The sequence below is a fragment of the Chelonoidis abingdonii genome, chromosome 10 (assembly GCF_003597395.2).
Source record: "Chelonoidis abingdonii isolate Lonesome George chromosome 10, CheloAbing_2.0, whole genome shotgun sequence".
Lineage (NCBI taxonomy): Eukaryota > Metazoa > Chordata > Testudines > Testudinidae > Chelonoidis > Chelonoidis abingdonii.
In genome coordinates this window covers 77,015,321-77,029,654 of record NC_133778.1, presented here as the reverse complement: position 1 = coordinate 77,029,654, position 14,334 = coordinate 77,015,321, and the positions used below count along the sequence as shown (strand labels likewise).

General features: G+C 47.0%; 2 protein-coding genes across 2 annotated transcripts in view; one reads left to right on the top strand and one right to left on the bottom strand.

Moving 5' to 3' along the window:
* Nucleotides 1-14,244, bottom strand: part of SMARCAL1 (SNF2 related chromatin remodeling annealing helicase 1) — a 189,702-nt gene extending 175,458 nt beyond the window's left edge. Inside the window, exon 1 of the mRNA XM_075070322.1 lies at nt 14,240-14,244. The gene's annotated coding sequence lies outside the window, so the exon portion shown is untranslated. The remainder of the gene's footprint in view (nt 1-14,239) is intronic.
* MARCHF4 (membrane associated ring-CH-type finger 4) overlaps nt 1-14,334 on the top strand; it is a 166,635-nt gene that overhangs the window by 81,250 nt on the left and 71,051 nt on the right. The window lies entirely within an intron of this gene.

Below are 14,334 nucleotides of genomic sequence, written 5' to 3'. Positions count from 1 at the left end.
AATTTTATAGGGTTCTTGGGGTCCCCTCTGATCAAGGTGCTTTATAAATATAAAAGATGATGAATGGGAAACCATATGACTGTTCCCCTTTGTGGGAAGTGAAGTAGGTAGAGATTTCAGGTCACTGAAATCAGCTGTTGATTAGGGAACTGTACGACAGTGAGTGGAATTGTGAGCTATCAGGCAGGGTGAGTGGGATTTTGGAAGCTTTGAGGTCTGGATGAAATAAAAACAACTTCCCACAGAAAGCATATTGGGGAGACAAATCTCTCAGGTGTCACGTCTGAACGTTCTTCATTCCCTAGACATCACCCCTGGCGTAGGTCTCTGCTGCTGGGCTGTTGTGTCTCCACTCTCTTGCAGGAGATACAGAGTTTATTAATAAGCGTTAGGCGTGTGCTCAGTGCTGTCCAAGGAATAAAGCTAAAGATGGTTCCAGCCCAAAGGGTTGACAGTCTAGAGATGGACCCGAGACAGAACCCACTGGGAAATCCAGAGGAGGGGAGCCAGTGGTTGCTGTTATCGTAACTATAAAAGCATTTCCTGGGAGCATCAGGGAAGAAGTGAGTCTTTTGTGGAGAGACTTGAACCAAGAGATGATGGTGCCTTGACAAACCAGGTAGGAGAGTGACTCCATGTTTAAAAGGCAACATGGAAAATGATCCAGACAGGAATGAGAAAAGGGAATGAATGGGGCACCAGAACAGGCTTCGTTGGCAGGGAACACAGTGGTGCGGGCTGACGCGAAGTGGCACATAGCCTGGAAATTGGAGACAAGAATTCTGACCTTGATGTGATGCTCACAGGGGAAGGCAGGGGAGCGGTACAAGGAGGAGGTGACATGGTCAGATCACAAAAGGAAGGTAATTTTAGGGACTGGTTTGGGATGGACTGGAGAGGTGAGAGTTGGGTAACAGGGAGGAGAGAGAAGAGGAGGTTGCACTGATCAAGATGGGAGATGATCAGGAAGGTCACTGAGTTTAGCTAAGAAGGTTCCCTCCTCTCTCACCTCCCAGCTCAATCTAGTCCAGGCAGGAAGATGGGTCCACAAATCTTGCTGACTATGAGCGGGGTGCATGCAGGTCAAGAGCAGGATATGGCTCTACCCTGTGTGGTCATATCAGGAGCCAAGTCCCATTTTCAGAAGGGCCCTGTCTGTCCTCCCCACCCCACAACTTCGTCAATCACTTGCTGAAAAAAAGCCGAGAGCCTAATCAACCTCCCGATCAATGTCCCAGCGCCTGATACTTTCATCCTTTCATGTTCTCAGTGTACTGCTCCCTGGGGCCACCTACTTGTGGGTGAAGGGACCTTGTTTGGCAGTGGCATCAGGGGCATGAATCAGGACCTCAGCCTAGGTCACTGAATGGGACCCAGAGTCAGAGTTCCAGGTTTTGCCTGGGTCACCTCTTCTGGCAATTTCACACAGGACAGTTCTGGGTTGACTCCCATATACTGTGGCTATCTGAGTGAGCGGTGTCAGATAGGAGTCCTACCTGCCTTGAAAGCGTGGAAGAGAACATACGCCCAGTTAGAGGCCTGCTGTCCATGGTGTCTGCATCTCGTCCACATTCTGAAAGGGGTGCCATTACAGAAACCAACCCCATAATTTAAAGAGCCATGCCAGTCCTATATTATGCACCTAGATCTTCACCCCATCCAGCCTTTAGAACTCCTGATAAGCGGTTGACAATGATCCAATAGCGCTTTATGATCTTTTGTGTAGTAGATTTAATGTTAGTCCTGCCATTCTCCCTTGCTGGTATGCTACCTCTTACACTGTGTATAAAAAACGTTATATAAACTGAGGAGGAAATAAAAAGCTAAGTATTCTATATTCCACCCCCCAAAAATACAACCATTTTGATTCCCAGATAAATTATAATAATCTAAAACCAACGGTATTTCTCTCTCTCTCTCTCTCTGTATATATATATTCAGTTTCAACTATCTCTTAATGAGAAAAGTTATCCCTACAAAAAGATAAGTATATTCAAAGAGGACACTGCAGGTGAGCAGTCAACTGATCAAAAAGGGTTTTCTAGGCTGTGTAAACATTCAAATTCTAGTTAACATGATTGTTCAGGAAAATGCAAAAAAGCTTTCCCACCATGGATGTCTTGAAATGGACATTTCCCTATTAAGATCCAGGGAGGAAACTGTCCAGCTACTCAGGAGGAGGGAGGGAGTTGTGGGTGGGTGTTTGTGTGCCCTAGAATTGTGTGCCTTCACCCCATGCTGTGAAGTGGAGCCTTTCATAAATTAATTAGGGTGGGGCTGGCTCATTGCTTGCATGGGAGACGTCCGGGTGTAGGATGAGGTGTTAATGAATCAGAGTTAAACCCAATAAACTATCCAAGTCCCACCTGCTTTCCCACCCACCCCTTATTGTAACAGCTCCGTTATTCGACTTGTGCATTGTGAAATCGCTGTAGTAAGCAATTAGAGCCAGTTACCCTTACCCTTATATGAGTAGACTTGTTAATTTTAGTATGGACACTTATGCGAGTAAGGCTTATAGGGTCAGACTGCTTGATTGCATTATATATAGTAACTATGAACTCACACATACACACTGTGATATATACAGATTTCCAGTGTACAGAGGAGCCTGCATGAAAGAACCCTCTGTAACAATTTTGGGAGTCACCAGAAGGTGCTACTACTGCAAGTAGTTACATAAATTCTACTTACGTTACATCTTGAAGAAATGCTTATTGTCAGCTGTGGTGCAGTATTTTTTTTAGCAGCTGTGTGAATCTTTCTGTCATGATCTGTCTCTTACACTGGCTGAATCATTTCTGGGGAATGATATTTTAGTTGTAGCTTGTGCCTAGAGGTTATATCCACACAGGGAAATAAAACATTACATGGTGCCAGAAACATTGCCTCCTTACGTTGTGTTTGTATTTTGAAGACAAGCAATACCAAATTCAAGTCAGTCCTTATTGCAGCAACAGCAGGCCCCCTGATTAAAACCCAGCCAAGGGTCTCATCTCTAGAGATGACACTAGAGATCACTTGAGAGTCAATATGCATGTTTAGGCTATTGATGATTTGGACACAACCTTAAGTGTGATATAAGGCAATATGGTCCAGTGGATAGGGCACTAGACTGGGATTCAGGAGACCTGAGTACTGTTCCTGACTGTAAGTGTTGTAAAAAAAACAGTCTGTTGTGTGTTTTACTCTCCTTGCCTACTTGAGACTGTTACACAGACAATCGTTTAACACCCTGGCAGTATCGCTCCCGTTATTGACTGCATTGCAAATGGTACGATCATTTATTAATATGTTTTTAAAGAATCCTCAGAGCGTTTCAGCAGGGGAAGCCTTTTCATCCCCGTTCCCGCTCCCAGTGAAGTCCGTGGGAGTTTCACCATTGGATCAGGTCTGCACTTTGTGCAGCGATCATCTTTTTGTTCTGTTCAGCACCTACCACAATGGGGTCCTGGTCTCCAACTAGGGCTGCTAGGTGCTGCAACCATGCAAAAAGAGCTCAGTGGCTTTGAGCATGGGCCTGTTAAACCCAGGGTTGTGAGTTCAATCCCTGAGAGGGCCACCTGAGGCAAAATGCGTACTTGGTCCCCCTAGTGAAGGGGACTGAACTCAATGACCCTTTAGAGTTCCTTCCAGCTCTATGAGATAGGTACATCTCCATACTTAATTAAAAACAATAGTAATAACTTGTGCCCTCTCTTTCCTTTTAGATGCAGAGGGCATCTTAGGACTCCGTGTGGGGCATTAGCTCTCATATCCACATTAACCTGATTTTTAAAAATGTGTAAGTAGTAAAACTAGTCATCAGAATAACACGGGCTGAACCAAAACCCAAGGTCCAAACCCACCCAGTCTCTGGAGGAGTTTGGAACCTGGATCCCAGATTTATAGCTTCATCCTGTCCCTACAAACACAGAGGAAGAGATGTGGGGGGGGGGGAACTCCTCAATATTTATTTATTTACTGCTTGTGTAGCTGTGTTGGTCCCAGGATATTAGAGAGACAAGGTTTAGTAGGTAACTTTGCCTCCCTATAAGCAGCTCCCATGATGTATGTGCCAGGCTGCTGAATTATAATGCATATCTAGGTTTGCCTCATAGAAACAGATGTTATTTAAATTCAATTATTGCGAGATTATGCTTCCCTTTGTAGTATCAACGGAGTCAATTTAGTAGCAGTTAGAATGAATAGGTACGTTTGTCTTATGCCCATTCAATTACAATGTAGTGAGACGGGTTTCCCGGGAAGAAAACATTATTGTGGAATATGAAAGGGGTTGGGTTTTTTAATTCCCTTTTGTGAGGGATTTTGTTTGGCCAACAATAATGTTTTAACTGATGATGAGCAGAAAACAAAGGAAATTCTGCCATGAAACAGAACTGGAAATTTCTCAGTACTGCCATTGACAGGGCAAAATTGCTTACACTCAGCAGCAGTTTCAAGTCATAGAGCAGGGGTGGGCAAACCTTTTGGCCCAAGGGCCACATCTGGGTGGGGAAATTGCATTCAGGGCCATGAATGTAGGGCCGGGGCAGGGGGTTGGGATGCGTGAGAGAGTGTGGGGTGCAGAAGGGGCTGCGGTGTGCAGGAAGGGGCTCAGAGCAAGGGGTTGGGGCAGAGGAGGGGTATGGGATGTACGAGGGGGCTCAGGACAGGGAGTTGAGGTGCAGGAGGGGGTGTGGGGTGCGGCAGGGGACTCAGGGCAGGGTGTTGGGGTGTGGGGTGCAGGAGGGCTTCCAGGTGCAGGAGGGGTCTCAGAGCAGGGGTTGGGGGCTCAGAGTAGGGTGTTGGAGTAGGGGGTACAAGAAGAGTTTGGGGTGCAGAATCTGGCCCGTTGCCACTTACCTTGAGCAGCTCTGGGGTGACAGCAGCACGCAGTGGGGCTAAGGCAGGCTCCCTGCTTGCCCTGACCCCACGCCACTCCCAGAAGTGGCTGGCACCACATCCCTGCGGCCCCTGGGGGAGGGGAAAGCATAGGCCTCCGTGCGCTGCCCTCGCCTGCAGGCACCACCCCTGAAGCTCCCATTGGCAGTCATTTACCAGTGGTCGTTGCCTCTCAGTGCTTTGGAACACAGATCATAAGGATTTGAATGGAATCAGGAGAACTCTTGAACTTTTGAAACTGAACAGCTAAATACCCTTGACACTCACACTTGAGGAAACAACAATATAAAAGACTTCAAAAAGTCACATACTCATGTAATACAATACAACACAATACAGTACCTCACCAGTGTTCCCTGTTTGCTAACTCACACAGGTACAGTAAGTTAGGTACAGTAAGATCTACCACCAGATAGCTAGGGCTTTCCGAACAGATAGCTTTGAGTGTCTCCTGAATGACATAAAAGCCTCTCACATCCAAGTAGGACTCAGTGAGCCATCAGCAATCATCGGTTCACGGGAATGGAGAAATGACTCCCCAGAGTAAATGCACCCTGAGGGATAATCATATGTGCAGAACATACTGCTAGTCAGTATCACTTATACAAACTTTTACAAGTGGAGAGGCAGTCAAGTTCATCTGTTCTCGGGCTCTGGTGACACTGCTGGCATTGTACGCAACTTGGCTGACCTCAGCCTCAGACAGTTTTTCTTCAAGAGTGAAGTGTGAAGCACAAATAACTAGTTGGAGTGGGTGGGAGTGGAAGCAAGGGGAAGCCTCTCCATTGCTCTCTGACCTCTGCTTTCATTTTGTAAAAAATATCTAGCTATTATGGTTGCAGAGAAATCCTCCATAGTGTGAGATGAGCATAATCAATGTAGAGACCTCTGTCCGAGTTTGAAGAGAGCCTGAAATAGCTCTGAGATATGAACTGCCATGTTCATTTCAGCAGGGGGGGGTGGTCGGATGCACTGATGAAATTCTAAATAACTCAATGGTAAACTATTCACTGCTTTTCCAAGCATGGAAGGAAAGAGAGGAAGTGGGAGAGCTACTCCAGTTTTTCACAACACGTTGAGGTGGCACAGAAGATAGGTAAATTAAGATGTGCTGATCTTTAACAATACTCAGTAGGGTTGCGGGCAGGGGGCATGCTTGGTTTCATTTGCCTGAAAGGGACTGGGAGGCTCAGCTTTCAAAAGTTTGGGATTAAGACATTCTTGGGTGGGCAGGGCACTTAACTGGGAAGCGTGATGGGAATGTGGATGTGAGGCAGGAACACCAGGCATAAGCGTTTTTAGGGAAGCGCTGGGGTGAGCTTTTGTGAGGAAATATTAATAGCTGATCTGAACACTGGAAGTACTGCACTACAAACCTACTGCCTTCAGTTTCCCTCTACCCTGCAGGAAAAGAGTGTCTTTTAACAGGAACTCAGTATTACTCAACAGAATTCACTGTGCAGTGCAGACAGACTCGTATGATCTGAAGGCTCCTGGACTGTGTGAACGTAGAAACATTGTGCATAAAAATCTTTAGAATGAGGCTGGATATATTTCACAGAGCAACATTTTCAGTGGTAGCCATTAATCCCCTAATGGTAGATTTTGTACCTGATACACATGGGGGAGCAAAGAAAAAAAATCTGGTGGAAAAAGTTCAAAGCTTGAGGTCTCATTTTAAACTGGGCCATGTCATTTGTCTGACCAGAGCCTAATTAATCTTCCTGAAAAGACTCCGTCACTCTCTAAACATCGTGCTGGAAGAAAATGCTCTGATATGCAGGCTGGGTTTGGATTCGCTCCAAGTGCTGCAGGCTGTTGGTTTTTTCCCCACCACAATAGTTGTGATTTAGTAATAAAGTTAATTTGTAATTTTTTAAACAGTCTGTTCTTCACTTCTAAATGTCTGCTTGGGAACTGGCCTTATGATGCGCTATGAATACATGTCGCAATTAACCGGCCGGCTGAGGAGAGGGGGAACAGGGAGGCTAAGAAAATCTGTAACATGCTGTCTCCCAGGAAATCTCAAAGTATTTTACAAACATGAACTTATTACCCAGTGAGGGAGGGAAGAGTTCATATCTTCTTTTTACAGATGGGGAAACTAAGGCAGGTGATTTACCCAAGCTCACCCAGCATTGGAATCCAGTTCCCAGGTCTGTGCTTTAACTAGTATCTCCTTTCCCCTCTCCTGTTGGACTCTATTGTGGGTGTAATGTGCATTTTACAGTTTGGTACCCCCATATCCTTCCAATATTTTGCAAAACTCAGAAGCCTCATTTTCAGAGAGCTCTTAAAATCCTTTCCCTCCCCTTCAATCCACTGGTGCCACTGTTCAACATCAAGCTCAACACTGCTGAGTTTCACCAGATCTTAAGCCAAAACACAATGAAGCTGCCAGTTCCTTGTGGTTTCTGCTGGGGATGGGCTGAAGCTGCAGAATTCAGGGACAGACTTGGATTTTAAACTTCCTAAAGTTGGGTTTGAATCCAGGGGTTCTGGATCAGGCCCATCTCTGATTTCAATACAAGCCTGTAAATTGTTCTCAGTTCATTGCCCTTAGTAAACTTTCTGACTGAGCCAGGCTGAAGTTGGTGGCTGTAGCAGAAGCCAAAACCAAGGTGAGATAAGTGTGGTTTCGGGGTCTTCAAAGTTTTGTGCAGCTGATTGTTATGTAAAGCAAAAGTGTTGCTGTGTACAGAACTCTGATCCCCATATATGTATTATTATTTACTATTATATATTGGTGTGATGGGGTGGACTAGGCCCAGAGGCCCCTTGCTGGAGGCCTCGGTGTCCTGCCACACCTGTCCTAGGAAAGGAGCAGCAGAGGAGTCCTCCACGCAGCCTAAAGCAGCTACAGGGGAAGCAGCCAATCAGAGACACTGCAGGGAGCAGCCAATCAGGGCCCAGGAGGGCCATATAAAAGGAGCTGTAGCACCAGAGAGAGTCCTTGCTGGCATGGAGGAGTGCAGATGGTGCTCCTGGCTGGCCAAAGGGAACTGCAGCCCCTTGGACAGCTCAGTACTGGCAGAGACCTGGGGAATGAGAGAGAACTCCTGGCTGACTGCTGGGCCTGAACGCAGATGAGCCCTGAGGGCTGGGGTCATGGGGAAGTGGTCCAAGGAACTGAAAGCAGTGGCACATGTCTGCTATTCTTAGGGTCCTTCGTCTGGGACCTGGAGTAGCAGGTGGGGCTAGGTCCCCTACATAGGCTACTGGGGAACTGGCCTGCAATCAGACAGCGAGAAACCCCCCCAGAAGGGGAACTGAACTACTTTGGCCTCGCTGGGGCCAGAGTAGAGGGTGAAACCATTACCTGGAGGGAGGAAGCCCAGGGTGTATGGCCCGATACCAGGGCAGGGACTATTTAAAGACTGCAGACACACCTGACCACAAAGAGACTCTGTGAGAGGGAGGGTGCCATGTTGTTACAACTGTTATTGTGTGAGCATCTAGAGGTCCCATTGTTCAAGCACTTGGGCACTGATCATGCTGAAGCACATGAACAATAATTTTCCGGATCAGGGCCATAGTCAGGGACATTCCATCCCCCAGAAAACTGACAACCTAAAGCCCTTGATCCTGCAATGACCCAGACTCCCACTAGAGCCGCACTTAAGTCAACAGAGGCAGAGCTGCGTGGAGCTTTTTTCAAGTTTGGGGCCTCATTTGTTACATTGAAATAAAGAAATAGATCCAAATAACCCCTGAATTTCAGGGGAAGGTCAGATCCAGCTGAGAGCAGTATGATTCAGACTTGTATCTAATTTCTGAGGAGATATCTGAGCCATTAGTGCTTATTTTCAAAAAGTCGTGGAAGATGGGAGAGATTCCAGAGGAATGGAAAAGGGCAAATATAGTGCCAACCTATAAAGAGAGAAATAAGGACAACCTGAGAAATTACAGACCAGACAGCTTACTTTCAGTACCCAGAAAGATAACGGCGCAAATAATTCAGCAATCAATTTGCCAATACCTAGAAGATAATAAGGTGCTAAGTAACAGTCAGCCTGGATTTGTCAAGAACAAATCATGTCAAACCAACCTAATATCTTTCTTTGACAGGTAACATTCCTTATGGATGGGAGGAAGCCAGTAGATGTGGTGTATCTTGACTTTAGTAAGGCTTTTGATACTGTCTCCCATGATCTTCTCATAAACAAACCAGGGATATACAACCCAGATGGAGTTACTATAAGGTGAGTGCATAGGATGAAATTCAATAAGGACAAATGAACACTACTCTACTTAGGAAGGAACAATCAGTTGCGCACATACAACTTGAGAAATGATTGCCTAGGAAGAAGTACTGCAGGAAAGGATCTGGGGGTCATAATGGATCACAAACTAAATATGAGTGAACAGTGTAACTCTGTTGCAAAAAAAGCAAACATGGTTCTGGGATGTATTAGCAGGACTGTTATAAGCAAGACACGAGAAGTAATTCTTCCAGTTCTACGCTGCACTGGTTAGGCATCAACTGGAGCATTCTGTTCAATTCTGGGTGCCTCATTTCAGGAAAGATGTGGCCAATTTGGAGAAAGTCCAGAGAAGAGCAGATGTACACTGCTCGGTGGGAGAGGGGAAAGTAACAGAGGGTGAGAGCAAAATCTAGTGGTAACCAAGGCTGGAAATGGGAGCTGAGTGTGAAACAAATCTCGAGACACTGGGAAGAATCAACAGAGCTGGATAGAAAGAGATTCTGATGGCTGAAAGGAACCTAGGGGGCAGCTTTAGGGGATCCTTCTATTATCATAGCACAGCTCACCCTCCAGCTAGAACTATGTGTTAGTATTTGTATTGCAGTAGCAATGGGGGATTGGGCCCCACTGTGCCAGGCACTGCACAGATTTGTAGTAATAGACAGACCTTGCCTCAAACTGCTCAGGGTCTAAGCTAATACGAGAATAGCCAATTTAGGGCCATCAAATGAAATGAATGGGCAGCAGGTTTAAAACAAATAAAAGGAAGTTCTGCTTCACACAGCGCACAGTCAACTTGTGGAACTCCTTGCCTGAGAAGGTCGTGAAGGCTGGGACTATAACAGCGTTTAAAAGAGAACTGGATAAATTCATGGTGGTTAAGTCCATTAACGGCTATTAGCCAGGATGGGTAAGGAATGGTGTCCCTAGCCTCTGTTTGTCTGAGGGTGGTGATGGACAGCGGGAGAGAGATCACTTGATCATTACCTGTTAGGTTCACTCCCTCTGGGGCACCTGGCATTGGCCACTGTCAGAAGATAGGATACTGGGCTGGATGGACCTTTGGTCTGACCCAGTACGCCCATTCTTAAGGTCCCAGTTGCCTTCCATGTTGGTTTTAACTCTTTGGGTGCAAATTCCTCAGTCAAGGCCCAGCTCATGCCAGCTACTAACTTTAGAGGAGCACTGCATGTTGCAAGGTGGGAATTGACTCCTGGGTGTGAATGAGGAAAGGTGACTGACATATTCAGTCCTAAAAATATTTTCACCTTCCCAGTTCTGTAGAGGAAAATGAACAGTTGCCCCAGGTTTTCACATTCCTGTCCCCATACAGCTGGCTTTGTTCTGTTCAGCTGCTGCTGTAGCCTGTCTGGGACCTTGCAGAGCCTAATGCATATTCCTTTTTGTGTCTTACTCCTAATGCTGCAGCTTCCCATGTTCTCTTTCCTTGGCACTTTCTCGTTTTCCTCCCTTTCATCACATTATTCAGAGGCCACTGCTTCCAGTCTTCCTCCCCTGGTGATATTCTCCAATGCAAATTCAGACAAGGGCTGACAACAACCCACTTCACCTGCCAGGCCCCCTGTGGCTTCGTTCCTCTCACTCTGCAAGTTACCCAGCCATGCAGGGAGGACAATGAATCACCTTGGGGTGGCTCTCACTCAGATCCAGAGCTATGCCATTTCTCTTCAGGATGCTTGTAAACGGGAGCTGACCGAACGTCCCAATTTCCTCAAGCACTGCCGATTTTAACATCCCTTCTCCACCTGCAACACAGCCAGCCAGAAAAAATAACCTATAAGTAGCAGCTACCCCGAAGAATAATAGTCAGTTAGGGAGAGAGAACTCGGCAGAACAAACTGTACTTGCAATACGCTCAGCTTCTGAAATACCACAGCTAAGAAGCCTTTTTCCAAGATCTAACTCCTATACATTCAGATGAACAGTGTTAACAAAGCCACCAACGTTACACCTCAAGCACCACAGACTGAGCCACAGGGAACTTCCAATTTTGAGGGATCTCTCCCCCACCACAGTCCTTATTTTATTGCAGTGTTTGGGATAATAATGAGTCTGCAAATGAGTTAGAAATAGAGCTGGTTTTCACAGAGCACAAGCTAAACAACCGAGTAAAGGGGAAAGGGAGAATTTTAGTTCTGTGTTCCACAGGACATCAATAAGCATTGCATCATCCGAATGAATTTGCATTGGCTGATCAGACCCTAAAGGCATGACCTTGCTAGATGCTTGGAGAAGCAGGAACTGTGTTCAAATTAACCCTGTCATGGATGTCACACCACGTCTGTCACAGCATCATGACAGTGGGGCATATCAGGGTTCACATGCCATTGTAAATTTCTGACTTGGGTCACAGTTCCCTCACTGACACCTTTCCCCCCCTGCTCCTCTGTCTTGTCTCCCACCTGCTAGTTCCTTCTTTGGTCCCTGATCTACACTTGCTCTGCCTGCACCTCCAGTGCCAGCAGGGTGAAATTAACTTGCATCCTGATCCTTGAAGCATCAGTGCAGTGTGCTTCTGTGGCTCAGATTCTGCTCGATTTCACTCTGCCACTGCTAGAGGCCAGGGCACAGGCCAAGCAGCAGGGGAGCAGAGGTGACACAAAAGGGAGTTGAGAGCCAAAGAGAGAGTTTCTGCAGCCAGGATCTGGGGCCCATCAAAGCTCCTCACCCACAGGATAATTGCAGCATCCTTGCAAACAGGCTCCAGGGTTTGGTTTCCACCTCACTCTCCCCCCAAAAAATGTAGAAGTGAATTTATTGCTCATGAAACCATGTAATATGACTGACCTGCACCAGCTATAGCATGGGTGGGTGCTATGTCAGCATCTCTGCCCAGGCACCTTAGTCACAATTTGCAGCACCCTGGGCTTCTTTTCCTGGCCTCCCAGCTGTGCCAGTTCACCTCTATCTTCTGCTTGTTTCCATGCACCTCCTTAGGCACATGTTTCTGTGCATGTCACAGCAATGCAACCCCAGTGTATGGGGAGGAAGGGAAGCATGGGGGAAGTGGACAAATGAGGCTTTGAGGCTGGCATCATAGGATGACAGAAGGAGGCAAAAGGTTTGAACTTGATGGTGGAAGAGGGAGAAGAAGGAAAGGCTTCTAAGGGGAGGGCGATGTGACTAGTGTGAGAGGCATGAAGAATGACGTTGGCAGTGAAGTTTTTGTATGGGCCAGAGGGGAACACTGGTTGTCGGGGAAGCCAGCAAGGAGTAAGTTGTAGTAGACAAGATGGCTGATGAGGAGAACCTGGAGAGTTTTACTTCCAACGTTCAAGTTCTGGATTCTTCCCTTCGCTCTGCCATGATCAGTCCGACGGTGCGGAGACTGTCTATTGAGTCAGACCCAGTGCTTCTCTTACGTTGTGTATAAATAGGGATTAGGCTAAAACCCACCAAATCTTTTTTCATTGTAGTGACTAGTCAGGATTTGTCCATTCGCTTCTCCAAGGGTGTAAGATCAGTGTATTAAAGGCATTCTACCCCTCGTGCCCCTTCTTTAACAAACACTCATGCACAAGTAGCAGCTGTCCACAATGAAATGAAGATGCAGCATTGCCTGGTCATTAGAAGACAGGCCTGGGAGCTGGGATGTCTGGGTTCTTTTTCTGCCTTTTCAACAGACTGACTGCATGACCTTGGGCACTTCACGTACCTTCTCTGTACCTCCTTTTCCTCATGTGTAAAGTCGTGGTGATATATCCCCTACCTCATATGGTGCTTGTGAGATATCGATCCGTGACTGCCCGGACAGCAGCTGGGGATCTTTCAATGGAAGGTGCTATAGGAACACATAGTATTATTCATCTCAGATCCTTTAAAACTAGACACAAAAATAAAAGTTGGGATTTCCATGTAACTGTGCCTGGGGCAGTGGCTGATAAGAAAACAAACATGTGACGAAGTCTGCGTTGGTGTTAGGTAGAGCAGACACGGGCTCTCGAAAGCTGGGTTTCCAGTCACATGCTGCCCCTGCGGGATTCCCAAGGACAGCAGCCTGAATAAGTATTTCAGGCAGGTGCTCGTTGTTGTCACTCTGATTATTCCAGCAGTGAATTAGCTACATCAGAGTTGAGCAGGAGGAGTGGCTTGTCGAGTTTCTGCTCTCACATGTAGCAGTGCACACTGAAATAAGTTGCACGGCTACAGGGACGGCTCTGGCTTTTGGGTCGCCCCAAGCATGGCAGGCAGACTGCCTTCGGTGGCACACCCGCAGGACGTCCACTGGTCCCGCAGCTTTGGCGTACCCGCCGCCGAATTGCTGCCAAATCCGCGGGACTGGCGGACCTCCTGCAAGTGCGCTGCCAAAGGCAGCCTGCCTGCCGCCCTCACAGCAACCAGCAGGGCGCCCCCCACGGCTTGCTGTCCCAGGCACGCGCTTGGGATGCTGGTGCCTGGAGCTGCCGCTGCACGGTTATAGCCCTGATTATTTGAGGCACTCAAAGCACTTTACAAATGTTAACAAATGGCATGTCCCGAACATGCTGTGAGGTGGGTAAGACTCATTACTGCCAAGTTACAGCTAGAGGAACTGAGCCCTGGTGACTCATCCAAGATTGCGCTAGAAGTGACCGGCTAAGCAGCGAACGGAGCCCAGGAACCGGGACCCTGCCCTCCTACACTAATCAGGCTACGACAGTGCATGCAGGGGCAGAGGATTCTATACCATAGCCGGTTGCCGAGTACCAGCATTCCTGTACTCCTAGTCCACATTCCATTGCCTGGTGTTTCGTGACTGTGTAGTGGGCTTCCGTCTTATTGCGTGAGATGCTGAATGTCTTCAACTACACTGACTTAGCACCTTCCTGGATCAGGCCTGTAACTGCAGATGGAGAAGCTGGTTAGGGTAAAATAACAACCGACATGAATCTTCACCTAGATGCTGATCCGGTTTGAAACCAACTGTTAGACGTTGGAAGAAGCTCTGCTAAGTGGCACTTATCTATTAATAATCATTTTTAATTTTCATGCCTCCACTCTTCCCCATTTCCAACTGGGCTAGAAACAGAAGTTGGGAAAACGCAACGAGCCAGATGGTTCTCAAAGTGCTTCCGTCCTGGCAAAGCCCAGCACAACTCCTCTCATGGCATGTCCTGCCTCATCTTTTTCCAAGTCAGTCATTCAGAAAGATAAGCTTTGCCTAAGTCTCAACACCTCTGTATGTACATCCACCCCCACTTGAGTTTCATCCCTTGTTTGTTGTATAGCTCACACACAGGCATGT